Below are 15,919 nucleotides of genomic sequence, written 5' to 3'. Positions count from 1 at the left end.
CCACGCCTCAGCCTACTCCTGGGCTCTACCTTCCTGTTCACTATTTGTCCTTTCTACCTGTCTCCCTGTCTGCCACCAGCTGCCATGCTCTCTGCCAGCCTTTATTCTGCCTCATTTAAGCTCATTTGTACTAGTTCCCTTTTTAGGAGCAACCCCTGAAGCGCAGCACCTGTTCTGGGTGGCTCGGGTTCCCTTTTCCTAATTAGTACACTCAGCAGAGTAAAGGTGCTCCCCAAACGGCTACCTCCTTCCCTCTGGAAACTCGCTGGAGCCGAGCCCAGCTCACAGGCCCAGTGGCGGCTATTTCTTGGCAAGCCCCTTTACCATCACAGGAGGATACCTAGAGCAACTCAGAGACGCTCAACTCCTATAGGGCAAAAGGTCAGAGGAACACACTGTGAAAATTCTGTATTTTAAGGGGTTATAAAGCCCAAGTGCTTATTGTCATTTGGATATGGTCTGGATGTGACTTGGTCCCCAAAGGTTCATGTGTTGGAAGATGGCCCCTAGTGTGGCAGTGCTGGAGGGTGGAGAGACCTCTAAGAGGCAGGGCCTTAGACTGGCCCCTCTTCACTCTTTGGCTTCCTGCTCTCACTGTGTGATTTCTCCCTCCCTCCCTCCCACCATGTGGTGATGCAGGCAGTGGGGCTCCTTGCAGAGATGACTCAGTGTCCTTTGGACTTTAGGCCGCCCAAACTGTGAGCCAAATATACCTCTTTTCTTTTTAAGTATCCAGCCTCAGGTATTTCATTATAGCAATGCAAAACTGACAATACAGTGCTTTGGGGCTGACCTACCTTCCCAGGTGACTTGTCTTCCTTCTTGCTGTGACCCACCCTGTCCTCATTACAGGCAGGGCTTTAGACCTCAGTCTTGGAGGCTACAACCCAGGAGAGGGTCTGATTGGTTCTCTCTCTCTCTCTCTCTCTCTCTCTCTCTCTCTCTCTCTCTCTTTGAGAGAGAGAGAGAATTTTTTAATATATATATATATTTTTTTTAGTTTTCGGCGGACACAACATCTTTGTATGTGGTGCTGAGGATCGAACCCAGGCTGCACGCATGCCAGGCGAGCGCGCTACCGCTTGAGCCACATCCCCAGCCCCCTGATGGGTTCTCTTGAAATCGGAATGAGAAAGAGATTTAGGAACATTTTTTTCACTCTTATAGTTCAAAACCAGAAGGCAGCACCAAGATAAAATTGCCCAACTGGAACAATCGCCTAGAACCTCACCCAGGATGGAAGACACACTTTGCCAACAGACTCAACACACATCATCACATCCACCTTTCACTTCCTGCTGTTGCAGGAGCACATCATTAAATCATCCTGCTTTTCATAAAATTGAAGCCAAGGTAGAAGTAGAGGAGTGAGGAACTAACTGAAGGGTCAGTGAGAATTATTTAGGGAGGGGAGAGATTCCTGGAGCTGGTCAGCTAAAGTTATAGAACTGGGACTTTTGAACTCAGCTAGGTGTCAATCCCACCTCCACCAATAACTCACCATGCAACCTCTAAAGCAAGTCACTAAATATCTCTGATCCTTGCTTTCTCCATCTGTAAAGTAGGCACCTTACACCAGAGTACCCAATAAGGGTAGCTTTTATTACCACCAAAAGACTAAAACAATGAATGAAGCCATATTTCTCCTGCTTCAGAGAGTCACATTACCTCATGATGCCAACAATTCTAACTTAAAAGTCTACTTGAGCTTGCTGGGGACTTTGAGGGACTTGCAATTCTGTCTTGCCAAGAGATGCAAGCCATTCCCACAGTAACAGCTGTTAAGGGTAATCACTCATGAGGAAATAAAAGTCATAGATGAAAAGACAGATAACAGACAAAGCAAGTCCACAGTTTAGAACTGAGATTAATAGAAGCAAACCAGAAAATATATTTAAAAGAATAAATATAATCTAACCATGAGGCCAGGCACAGTGGCACATGCTTGTGATCCCAATGGCTTAGGAGGCTGAGGCAGGAAGATTGTGAGTTCAGAGGCAGCCTCAGCAACTTACAGAGGCCCTAAGCAACTTAATGAGACCCTGACTGAAAATAAAAAAATAAAAAGGGCTGGGGATGTGGCTCAGTGGTTAAGTATCCTTGGATTCAATCCCTGGTACCCCCCCCCAAAAAAAAAGAAGAAAAGAAAAGAAAAAGAAAAAGAAAGAAAGAAGATGAGTTTGTAGGAAAACAAGCAAGAAAAATATAAAAAATGATAGCAGTTTGACAAAGATGCTGTTAATTTAATGGCAAAGGTAGTCTTATAAATAAATGGTGCTGGGATAATTGGATGCAAAAAAATAGACTGTCATCTCAAAAGTTTAATTTAAAATCTATCATAGGCCTAAATGTAAGAGCTAAACTATAAAACTTTTAGAAGGAAATGCAGGTGATAATCTTCATGACCCTGGTTAGGCAAAGAGTTCTTAGATATGACATCAAAAGCATGATCCATAAAGGGAAAAGATGATAAATTTGATTTCCTCAAAATAACTTTTGCACTTCAAAAGAGACTGTTAAGATGGAAAAGTAAACCATACGCTGGGAGAAAATATTTGTATATCATTTGACAAAAGACTCATATTCAGAATAAAGAACTCTTACAACTGAATCAGAAGACAACCCAATTTAAAAATGGGCAATCAGCTTTTTGTTGCTGTGACAAAATACCCAAGAAAAACAACTTAGAGGAGGAAAGATTTATTGTGACTCACTGTAAGGTCAAGTGGCTCAGTCTAAGGTCAACTGGCTCCATTTCTTTGGGCCTGAAGTGAGGCAGAATTTCATGGCAGAAGGTCACAGTGGAGGAGTATTGCTTCAGTTATGGTGGCCAGAAAGCTGTGGGGGGGCAGGAGAGGGAGGGAGGGAGAGAGGGGGAGAGAGAGAGAGAGAGAGAGAGAGAGAGAGAGAGAGAGAGAGAGAGAGGGAGGGAGGGAGAGAGAAGGAAGGGGTTTGAGGAAGATGAACCCTTTCAGGGCATGCACCCAGTGACCTACCTCTTCCAGCCACATGTCACCTGCCCACAGTTCCACCTCAGTCCTTTTAAACTAGGATGGACTGATTAGGTTGCAGCTCTCACGATCCCATCATTTTACCTTGGAACATTCCTGCATTAACACAGGAGCTTTGGGGGGACACCTTATATCTAAATCATAATACCCTTCCAAGGCATGTCCCCAGTGACCTACTCACCCCAGTTAGGTCCCACCTCCTATAGTTTCCACCACCTTTAACAATGCCATCAAATTATGAATCCATCAGTGGATTTAATCCTGATGAGATCAGAGCCCTAATGATCCAATCACTTTCCAAAAGCCCTACCTCTGGACTTCACTGTATTCAGGACCATGCTTTCAACACATGAGTTTTGGGGGGACGTTCTAGCCCTAAACCATATGAAGCTGTAACCAATTGACTGATTTGACTATGCTGTAGCCAACTAAGTTGTTTTCAATGCCTCACTTCTGTTTTCTGGGAATGCTTTCTGATCACCTGGTTGTATGCAGGTCTCATGATCTGCTCTAGTTCCGGGAGTTGGCCAATTTGTGAATCATTTTTGTTTTGTTCTTCTCAAACAAAATCTACTCGATTTAACTGATCTTTCAGCACTAAAAGTTCCCCTTTGCTCTCTGTGCACCATCCTTCCTGCTGCAGGGGGTTACATATGCCTCATCCAGAACTTGTTTGGCTTCCCCTCTTTCCCTGCGTATCTGCTGTTCCCCTTCAGATGTCCACCCCAAGTGTTGCTTCCTCAAGAAACCTTATCCAGATCCCCTTACTAGACCCCTACCCCAACTGCCCCAGAATCACTGCTTGCCAACACTTGTTACTGTTACAGTCTTACAGCTGTTGTGGTTTTTTATGTCTCTCTGACTGTAGGCTTGGAGATGACAGAGATTGCACCGGTACTGGCTCACCGCTGTCTCCCCAGTGTCTGGCACTGGTAAATATTTATATATAAATCTCTTGGGAGGCCTCCACTTAAAATAGTAATTCACTCTCCTTGCCAAGGAAAAGAGGGACTGATTTATGGAAGGTTAATCTGCTCTAAGCAGGTGTCTTTCATTGTCAACTGATATGTCTATTTCCTAGAATACCATGAGCCTTTCTAGTAGAGAGATGATAAAACCAGAGATTATCGCAGTGATATAAATCTCTCCAAGGACTGGAAACTAAGACCTGGACATAGGGCAGCCAGGGCTCAAGGCAGACCCTGAGCTCAGAGTCAACCAGCAGCCAGGAGACCTAGATTCTACTCCTGGCCCTACCAGTATCTAGTTGAATGGCCTCAGGCAAGTGTTTAGCTTCTCAGGATCTCTGATTCCTTATCTGTACAGAGGCCACTGAACAAGATTCGTGCTGTGACTGCTAATCTATTCCTACTGCTGTTTCCTCTTCAGTAACAGCCGTTCTTTGGGTCAATTCCTCTCTTCCTTTTCTTTTTCTTTTCTTTTTGAAGGGGGCATAGTGGGGATTGAACTCAGGGGCACTTGACCACTGAGCCACATCCCCAGCCCTATTTTGTATTTTATTTAGAGACAGGGTCTCACTGAGTTGCTTAGTGCCTTACTGTTGCTGAGGCTGGCTTTGAACTCGCAATCCTCCTGTCTCAGCCTTCCAAGTCACTGGGATTAGAGGCGTGCACCACCGTGCCCAACTCCTCTCCCCTTCTTTATAACTAGGATCAACCACTGATCATTTAAGGTATTCATCCATACAAATGATTCTTGGGGCTAGGGGACAGGGACTTAATGATTCCTAATATCTGCAACAGCTATAAAGATGCAATAATCTATATAATCTCGTATGACCTGGCCAATTCTTGACATTCGCATTTCAATTCAAAATGTTACTTCCTTAAAACTATTTCTGAACATCTTAAAATATTCCTCTTTTCCACCCACTTTCTCAGTTTCATTCTATGTCATTCGCCTACAACTCTCTGCAGACATCTTGTTTTTATTTTTCTTTTCCTCTGCCTGGTTTCCCAAGCTAGTGTGAGTCCCATGGGAGCTGGTTTTGTGGTCTAGCATATAGAATCTTCCAGAGAAGGTCCCAAGTGTGCTTAAAAAACGTAGATTCTGACTGTTCTGTGATTATGTCATATTTACTGACAGCATAGGGGGGCTTTTTGGACACATTTTTTGAAATTAATGTTTCCATGAATTAATTTCACCCTTCCACACATTTATAAATGACAAGGCGCACCTATCATACAAAGAATCTCCAAGGTGTATGATAAAATCAGAAGAATCCCTGTTCAAAAAGTCTTAAAATGTACCTTTGAGGATTATCCAGCTATAATTGAGAAATGCAGATATCTCTTACTGGGTGGGTTCTAACATACACTACAGGTTTTTGGATCTTGAGTGAATTTCTTAATTTCCATCCTGAATTTCCTTATCTCAAAAATGAGAATAAGGTGCTGGGGGTGTAGTTCAGTAGGATAGCACTTGCCTAGCATGCATGAGGCCCTGGGTTCCATCCCCAGAACCTCAAAAAATACAAATTATAGCGTTTTTCAGCTTTTCTTTGAAGACTATAAACACTGCCTAAATCACCCATCTCTATCTTAATATTTGGTATGTGGTAATTCTCAATAGACAGAAATTATAATTATGATTAGGCTATTTATGTGCAAAACCCCCACTATTTTGTCTAGTTTAATATATAACACCATGAGCTAAATATATTAAATAATTGATGTTATTTAATCTTATTTTCTTCCTTCATGAATTAAACATTATTGGAAAAACTGAGACTTAAGTTAAACGGCTTAAATCATTTACCCAGATACTAAATGGCAGAGATTGAAATTGAACGTTGTCTATTTGATTGGAGACCCAGTTTTCCTACCACTGTTCTGAAGCCATTTTCTTCTGGCATTTCTTTTGCGTTTGGAGTTTAAGGATGGACAGAGAAGAGGTGTGGGGATGTCGCTCAGTGGTGGAGCACTTGCCTAGCTTGTATGAAGCCCTGGGCTTGATATCCAGTAGCACAAACAAAACAACACGAGAAGAGTGGATGGAGGAGAAACCTGCAACAGGTCAAGTTGAAGTCCAGGTAAGAAGAACTAAAAAGCAGAGCCCCCATGTTTTTGTCTAAATGTTAGAGCCTCTTTTCATTTCAAAGGCCTCCAAAGGCCATTGTAACTGCAACTAGCCTTAGTACAGATTTAAAATAGCAGGTGGTCAATACTTATCCTCAGTAATCAGCAAAAGCACTTCAGTAATTAGGTCAGGATGTAAAGATGAATTACCAAAAGAAGGGATTTCCATGAGGTTCTCTAACTTCCAGGAACTCTTCACCTAACTGGGGATCCACTAGCATTGACCTTGCACAGAGGACTCCAAGCCCACCTCTGTGAAGCCACTTTTTGTAATCTGTTGGTGATGTTGGCTTTCCTTATGGATAGAGACCAGTGATTCTCAACTGGGGGATTTGTTCCCCTAAGCGCACTTGGCAATGTCTGAACACATTTTTGGTTTCAAAACTGAGGGGATGCTACTGCCATCTAGTGGTATATGCCAGGGATGCAGCTAAGCATCCTATAATGCACAGCACAGTCTCTACAATCACCCATTCTGAGATGTTGGTAGTATTGACGTTGAGAAATTCTGGTGTAGACCTCTGTTCACTAGTTGTGTAACTTTGAGCAAGTTACTTTCCCTCTCTGATATTAAGTTTCATTGTCTACAGAGTTATAGAACATGATGTACCTTGCACAGATACTAGGTGCTCAAACTTAATTAGTCTTCTCTATCTGTGTGCTCTTCCAAATTATGGATCAAAAAATATTTGGAAAAAAATTGCATCTGTACTGACCATGTACAGACTTTTCCTTGTCGTTATTCCCTAAACAGCAGAGTAGATAAAGTATTTCTATAGCACATACTTGTAATGCAATATGGCCCAATCTCCCCAATTTCCTGAGAACCAATATTCCACCACCCCAGCTTCCTTATACTGATAATGGAAACTGAGAGGCTGCACCTGGCCCAGGCAGGCACCAAGGAAATTGGAATTGTAAGGTATTTATGTTACAATTAGTAACATAAGTCAGCACAGTCTAGCTAAATCTACATATGCATATTTCCTGGCTTTTGTTTCTATTAATTGTAACTGCTTCTATAGGACCAGCAGAGAGATTAGCTGATTTTCCCCCATTTGGGCCAAACTGTAATTAAATTCATTTTTCTTTTTACATGGTTTATTTCTTACGTGGGCAGGTGACCAAACCTAGTTAGCCAGGATCTAGGCAGGTTTCTTGGCTTGGCTGCCAGTAACATTAGGGATTTTGAATAATCTACAGATAATTTGAAGTGTGCAGGAGGTGTTTGTAGGTAACATGAAGTACTAAGCCATTTTATAGAAGGGACTTGATCAGTATTTGCTTTGGGATCTGCAGGGAGGTCTGGAACCAATCCCCCACAGATTCCAAGGGATATTGGCATGCTTTGGGTGGAGGGAGACTTGCTCCTGAATAGTAAGAAGGCATTTTTTTTTTGAGATGTCTTTTTTTGTCATTGTTCTTTTCATCCCCAACTTTCACTAACTGAGGTATCATCACAGTTTTTGAGAATTAAAGTATGTCGACACTTCTTTTTTCTCACCCAGAATCAGAGCCAAACACTCTCATACTGCTTCTTAAAGACTTATACAATTTGGGTGAGCTAAGCACAAAAGGAAGACATTGCTAAGTTTGATCTAGATGACAGATAAATTCTGAGATCAGATCAAAAGATGTTTCTGGCTTTTAGGTCTAAATTCAGGCCGGTTTTTCTCATACATTCTCATGAGTAATAACAATAACTATCACGTTTCACTTACTAGGTATATTAGCTTTGTATCACTGTGACAAAATACCTGAGAAAAATCAACTCAAAGGAGTAAAGATTTATTTTGGCTAATGGTTTCAAAGTCACTTGGCCCCATCACTTTGGGCCTATTGCAAGGCAGTACATCATGCCAGGACCCCATGGCAGAGGAAACTGCTCACCTTACAGTGTTTGGGAAGCAAAGAGAGAGAAAGGAAGGCCCCAGGGTCCCAATAGCTCTTTTAAGGGCATGCCCCCAAAGACCTAACTTCCTTCCATTAAGCCCCACCTCCTAAAAGTTCAGCAACTTCCCAATAGTTCCATAGGTTGACAATCAAACCTTTAGCATATGTGCTTTTAGGGGACATTTAAGAGCTAAATCCTAACAATAGCCCCCTGTACCCCAAAGCCTCATGTCCATTTCACAAAGTGCATTTAGTCTATCTCTAAGAGGTTCCAAAGTCTTAACAGTGTCATCATTGCTCAAAAGTTCAAGTCCAGATACTCCTCTGAGACTCAGGCAAACTCAGCTGTGATTCTCTGTAAAAAAGAACAAATTACATATATCCAAGATACAATGGAACTGGGTAAACATTCCCCTTCCCAAAGGAAGGAATAGGGAAATAAAGAGAGATCAAGAGCAACACAGAAGCAGGAATCAAAGAAACACAGAAATCCGGGGATGCAAACATTAAACCCTCTAGCTCTGTATCTGGCACACATGGCTCGAGCTCTGAAGTGTAACAGAGTTCACTTCATGTTTTGAAGTCAAAACCTCGATGCTTGACCACTAGTGACTTGTGAAACCGACATTATTTTCCCTTCCTCTTCCCCTTCTTCCTTTCCTAATCATGGAGGAAGCGAGACCACCATTCTTCCTGCCCTAAACCAAGTTATCTGTGATTACATTCACTGCTGACAAGAATAAAGGAACCCCAGGGGGAGGGAAGAGTAGAAGTTCAGTAGAGTAGACAAAGGGGAATGAAGGGAAGGGAGGGGTGAAAACAGGAAAGACAGTGGAATGAATCAGATGTAACCTTCCTGTGTTCACATATGAGCACTTGACTTGCGTAACTCCACACCGTGAGAACCACAAGAATAGGAAGTTAGACTCCATGTACGTATGATATGTCAAAATACACCCTACTGGCATGTTTATCTAAAAAGAACAACAACAGAGAAAATAATAAAGAAATCCCAGACCTGGAAACTGGAACAACAGATTTCTCAAGTACATAAGTTGAACATTAATTAGATCTACTGATAATGATACTTGAAAAACAGCCCTTGTATCCACTTTTTAAAGTTCTCTATTCCTCTTGGTAGTGAGAATGGCAGCTTCTGTGATGTCAGTCTCCTCCCTTCCTATCTACTAGCAATATAATTAAGGTTTTTCTCAAACCCGGTTCTTGTTATTGGATTGGCAACAGGAATAAGGACCAAGCTTTAGTATCAAAAGGTCCTGGTCAGCCGGGCACAGTGGTGCTTGCCTGTAATCCCAACAGCTCGGGAGGCTGAGGTGGGAGGATTGCAAGTTCAAAGCCAGCCTCAGCATAAGTGAGGTGTTAGGCAACTCAGTGAGACCCTGTCTCTAAATAAAATACAAAATAGGGCTGGGGATGGGGCTCAGAGGTCGAGTGCCCTTGAGTTCAATCCCTGGCACCCCCTCTCCCCAAAAAAGGCTTGGGCAGACCTGCCTTTATAGCCTTGCTGGTTGCGGCGTACACGGCCCCTCTCTTGGACTGGCTCGGCTCACTGCCTGCAGCTTCCCCTGGCAGGCATTCTATGTTTCTGGCACCCTCCGCTTCACTCTCACAGCTTCACATCTCACCCTGTCAGGAGCAGCTTACAGGGAATCTAACTCTGTCACACACTAGCTTCCCGGGCTTTCCTTTGAAATATTGGTGGGAGCCTCTGTGACCCCATAACTCTTGCATGCTCTGTGCCCTCAAAACCATGCCAAGGCCTCTGCCTGCAGGAGCTGTAACTAAGACTTTTTTTTTTTTTTTTTTTTTAACTGCAGCAGCCTCTCAGAACCCTAATGGCTGGGGGAAACAAATCCCAAGAAAACAATTCCCTAGGCAGCGCTGTGCAAGCAGGCACCCCCACGCATACACACACTGTCTTCTCAAAGGAAAGTCCTTGAAAAGAATTTATATTTTTATACCTATGAACCTACAATTGGTGGAATCTAGCCAATTCTTTAGATGTCCTCAAGGCATCTCTCCTGGTGAAAAGTACTTGGCTTCTTTCTAACTGTGTTAATCTCTTAAGCAACTACATGCTCCTTGGCGGACCTTTATATAGTGTCCTTTTCTGGTCAAACTACAAGTTTTATGAGCTTTTCTGCTCTGCTTTTTACTCTTGATTCTTGTTGTATTTCTGGATTAAAGCACCCATCAATACCTGCTAGGGTTTGGAAATGAGGAATCCCCTCAAAGCTCCTGTAATAATGCAGGAATGTTTCTAGATCATGAGAGCTGTAACCTAATAAGTTCATCCTGGTTAGAATGGACTGACTGGGTGGTAAGTATAGGCAGATGGGGTGTGACTGGAGGAGGTGAGTCACTGGAGACATGCCTGGAAAGGTGCTTCTTCCCTGTGGACCCTTCTCCCATTCCTCTGTCTCTTTGCTTCCTGACTCTACCATGATCTGAGCAGCTTTCCTCTGCTGGCTCCTCCGCCATGATTAGCTGCTTCACCTTAGTCCCAGATCAATGGAGTCAGCCATCTATGGACTAAGACCTCTGAAACTATGTGCCCCCAATAAATGTTCCATTCTCTAAGTTGTTCTTGTCAGGTATTTTGGTCACAGTAATGAAAAACTTAAACAATAACCATCCCACTGCCTGAATGTTATACTGCCATGAAATTTTTTCTGCCAGATTCATTAGTCCATCATCTTTAAACATATCCTCCCACAAAGTCTCAGGGCACAGACAAAATGTAAACAAGTTCTTTGCCCAAATATAATGTGAACAGCCTCTAGGCCAATTCCCAATAGAGTATTCATTTCCATTTGAAATCTCATGAGCACAATCTTTACTGTCTATTCCTATCAGCCGTCTGGTCTTCTGATCCCCAATCAGAATTGCCCATTAAGCTCCACTTACAGAATTCAAATATTTCTCTAGCTTGTGGTTATGGTTTGGATTTTTCTTTTTTTTACAAATGATTGATCCCAGGGGCACTTAATCACCAAGCCATACTCCCAGCCCTTTTTTTGAAAATATATTTTTTATTTTGAGACAAGGTCTTGCTAAGTTGATAAATTGCTGAGGCTGTCCTCAAATTTGCCATCCTCCTGCCCCAGCCTCCTGAGCCACTGGGATTACAGGTGTGTGCCACCACACCTGGCTTATGTTTTGGATTTTAAGAGTTCCCCCAAGAGCTCATGTGTTGAGACTTTTGTCCCCAGTGCATCAGAGGTGGGGCTTTGGGAAGATAATTGAATCATGAGGGTTTTGACCTCATTAATGGGCTAATTAATTTATAGATTCATAACCTACAGGCTACTGGAAAATGGTGGAAACTTTAGGATAAGGGACCTAGTTGGAGGAATTAGGTGCATGCCCTTGGAGGGTGCATTTTGTCCCTTGTCTCTGTCTGTCTCTGCCTTTCTCTCTGTTTCTTGGCTGCCATGAGGTGAACATCCTTGCTCCACCTCATGTTCTCCACCATGATGTTCTGCCTTGCCAGAGGCCCAAAGTGATGGGGCCAAGTGACCATGAACTAAAACCTCTGGAACCATGAGCCAAAGAAGTCTTTTCTCCTTTTAAGTTGTTTAGCTCAGGTATTTTATCATAGCAATAGGAAGATGACTGACATACTTTATTCTCCAAAATTTTCCATATTCCTCCTGCAAACCAATTCCAGAGTCCTCTATATCATCAGGTATAGTCTCAACAATGGCCCCATTTCTCAGTACCAGTTTTCTAGGCATTTATCAATCCAATCAATATACAACCATGACTAACCATCACACTGGGTGCAAAGAAAACATCCCTTTTGCACATGGGGAAACTGATTCAGAGAGGCCAAGATTTTTGCCCAAGGTCCCTAGCAATAGTAAGTGGTTCCATGCTGGGATTCCAACCCAGGCAGCCTACACTTACTCTCTGGTTGTATGTTATGTGTCTTTGCCAAAGACTTAGGCCCCAACTCACAGAGCTGGGGGACTTTCTCCCTCTAACAGGGCCCTATGTTGGCATTGTTCCCTCTTTTATAGACTTTCTCACTTTAGTTTTCCTTTTTACACCTGAGGTCTTACAGATTATCTTCCTTCCCAGAGAAGATACTTGACGGCATTGAGTATGTTCCAGTAGGAGAAATTCTAGGGGGTAGGTCTGAAGTGAGTCTCAGTTTTAGAGCACCTTTCTAGCACGTTCCAGGCCCTGGTTTGATCCCCAGCAACATGTGCACACACACACACTGAGGCAAAAAAGAATAAAACTCTAGGGAAAGTTTATCTTCTGAAACAAATGAAAAAAAAAAAAAGACATTTGAAGTAAATTGGTCAAAATTAATTGTACTTACAAAGTCCTGGAATCCAGGCTTCCCCATGCCAAGTTCAACTAACTGTAGAGCATACCGGGTGACAGAATGACAGCCTGTGCCAGGAGAAAATTGTCTCCTCCTACTTTGGATCTTGATTGTCCCCCCAAAAGCTTGGTCCCCAGTTTGGCACTATTGAGAGATTGGTGGAACCTTTAAGGGGTGGGACATGGGGGGGGGTTTAGGTCATTTGGGGCATGGCCTCTAAGGGAATAGTGTTCCCTGGCCCTTCTTACTCTCTTTAGATTCCCGAACATGAGCTGAGTGGTTTTGCTCCACCACATGCTCCAGCCGTGGTGCACTGCTTGGCCCCAGACCCAGAAGCAAAGGGATCCACTCAGTCATGGGCCAGGATTTCCCAAACTCTAAACCAAAATAAATCTTTTCTCTTTATAATTTGATTATCTCAGGACTTTGTTATAATGACAGAAAGCTAACTAACACTCCCAGAGACGTTACTTGCACACAGGTAGTGGTGGTTGTTTGTTTTGAAATTGAAATCGAATGCTTTTGTGCAGGGCACTACCACTTCCTATTGCTTAACCCAGCTCTTTAGATTCTAAAGGCATTTGAATTTTCAACTACTAATCTACCCGTTTTCTGAAGAAGAATTAAATAAACTCTGCATCACTTCTTTTTTAAAACAAGTTTTAATCGTTATTTTTAGATATACATGACAGAAGAGTGTATTTTGACATATCAAACGTACATGGAACATAACTTCCCATTTTTGTAGTTGTACATGATGTGGAGTTATTCTGGTTGTGTATTCGTATATAAACATAGGAAAGTTATACCCAATTCATTCGACTTTCTTTCCTATTCCCATCTCCCATTCCTTCATTTCATTCCCCTTGGTCTAATCCAAAGTACTTCTATTTTTCCCTCTCCCACCCCACCCCTTATTGTTGTTAGCATGCACATATCAGACAGAACATTTGCCCCCCCTTTTTTTGCAGGGGGGGGGATTGGCTTATTTCATTTAGCATGACATTCTCCAGTTCCATCCATTTACCATCAAATGCCATAATTTCATTCTTTTTATGGCTGAGTAATATTCCATTGTGTATATTTACCATATCTATTCATCTGTTGAAGGGCACCTGGGTTTGTCCCATAGCTTAGCTATTGTGAATTGAGCTGCTATAAACATTGATGTGGCAGAATATGCTAATTTTAAGTCCTTTGAGTATACACTGTGGAGTGGGATAACTGGATCAAATGTTGGTTCCATTCCAAGTTTTCTGAAGAATCTCCATACTGCTTTCCAGAGTGGTTGCAGCAATTAGCCCTGCATCATTTCTGTAAGAGATTCAGAGTCACACCTGTTAGTTTTAGCAATTTCTTGCGAAAGTGAATTTTGATCAGTCTTGTAAGCATGAGGCTCTGGGGGACAGCAGCATGTATTCTCTGGTTATGTGTTGTGGATAGGATAATGTTTTGGTTATCTTTTTGTCACTGTAACCAAAAAAACCTGACAAGAACAACAAAGAGGAGGGACCATTTATTTAGGCTCATGATTTCAGAGGTTCAGTCCCGGGTCAGCCAACTCCACACCTCTAGGCTCCAGTGAGACAGAACATCGTGCCGGAAGGGCTTGGTGGAGAAGAGCAGCTCAGGACATGGCAACTAGGAAGCAGAGAGCTCTACTCTCCAGAGACAAAATATAAGCCCCAAAGTCACGCCCCCAATGACCCATTTCCTCCAGTCACACCCTGCCTGCCTGCAGTTACCACCCAGTTAGTCCCTATCAGTGGATTAATCCACCAATTAAGTTACAACTCTCACAGTCGAATCATCCCACCTCTGAACATTCTTGCACTGCCTCATGCAGGAGCTTTTGGAGAAGACCTTATATCTAAACCATAACAGATAATAAAGTGACTTATTTTTGTTGAATAATTCCTCAGGGCCACCCTCTGACCTGAATGTCTTCAAAGAGAAAGGTTTTCCCTCAGAAAGAACAAAGGAGTTCATTCTCTAGCTGGGAACTTCCTGTGGCTAATCTATGCCTCTGGACACATGGTGTGCTCCTGTTGCTTGCAATATTGTGTGTTTATTTCTGTGATCTACTTGATGTTTGGCTTTGGAATGCAGTGGAGATCCTTTAGAACTAAGACACTACAGAAAACTGATTAAGACCTCAACAGAACTCCACTTTATTCTCTTTAGAGAAAAAAAAAAATAAGTAGTAAAAAGTAGAAGTGTTTTTTTTTTTTTTTTCTTTGTGGTGCTAGGGATTGAACCCAGGCCTAGTGCACACAAGCGAAGCACTCTACCAACTGAGCTATATCCCCAGCCCAAAAGTAGAGGTTTTAATTGAGAAAATGAGAGGGTGCTGTTTGGAACAGGTCCTTATATGGAACAATAGGTGTACAACAAAAATACAAGACAAAAAAAAGAAAAAAAAAAAGCTCTCCTGGTGTCTCTGTGACTCTGTACCTTCCAACCAACCAAGATATTGACACCAGGTTTCCCAGATAGTTTTATGTCCTTCCTATACCAGTTTTGGTCCTAAGTGGATTTTAACAAGGTCTCACTAAATTGCTGACTGACTTTGAACTCGAGATCCTCCTGCTTCAGCCTCCCGAACTGCTGGGATTATAAGCACGTGCCACCATAGCTCAGAATTTTAAAGATGGTAAGTACAAAATCAGGTGGGCCCCATGAGTTCGACCTCTGATGAGGGCCACCTTGGCTGCATCACAGTATGATAGAAAAGTAGAAAAATAAAATAAGAATGTACAGAACAGACTTTCTTCATCAGTGTACTAGCCCCAAATGGAGTTGGTACCTGAGCCACCAGATCAGGGATTGTGTTCTATTGGAAATACTATGGTTAGGACATAGTCGGAGTGTGTCCCCCAAAGGTTCATGTACTGACAGTTGGGTCCCCAGTGCAGTGATGGTAGGAGGTGGTGGGACCTTTAAAATGTAGGACTGGGTGGGAGAGTATTAGGTCCCTGGAGGCAATGCATTGGAAGAGATTAATTTAGCTTTCACAGGATTTGGGTCATTGCATCTTCCTGGGTCTTGAGCTTGCCAGATGTCTTAGTCCTTTTTGTGTTGCTATGACAAAATATCTGCTACCTCATGTACTAGTCAGCTTTTCATCCCTATAATGAAATGCCTGACACAATCTGCTTATGAAGAAAGGAGATTTATTTAGCTCAAAGTTTTGAGATTCAAGGTCCAAATGGCACAACCCAGGCTCTGGCAAGGGGCTCATGGCAGATGGTAGAGCATGTGTAGAGGAAGGATCACATGGAGAGCCAGTAAGCAGAGAGAACTAACTGGGGCCAGGCTTGCTCCTTTTATAAAACTCTGATGAGAATTCAAGTGGTTGAACAGGATCTACCTTTTTATGACATGCCCCAGTGACCTAAGGATCTCCACTGGCCCCACTTCATAAGGTTCCACGATCTCCCAATAGTGCCACCCTGGAAAACAAGGCTCTAACACATGAACTTTTGGGGAAACATGATTAAACCACATCCAAACCATAGCACTGTATTAGAAGCCACATATGAATTATGGCTTTGTTTGAG

This window comes from Urocitellus parryii, chromosome 1 (assembly GCF_045843805.1).
Source record: "Urocitellus parryii isolate mUroPar1 chromosome 1, mUroPar1.hap1, whole genome shotgun sequence".
NCBI lineage: Eukaryota > Metazoa > Chordata > Mammalia > Rodentia > Sciuridae > Urocitellus > Urocitellus parryii.
Note: the sequence above shows the minus strand (reverse complement) of the source record.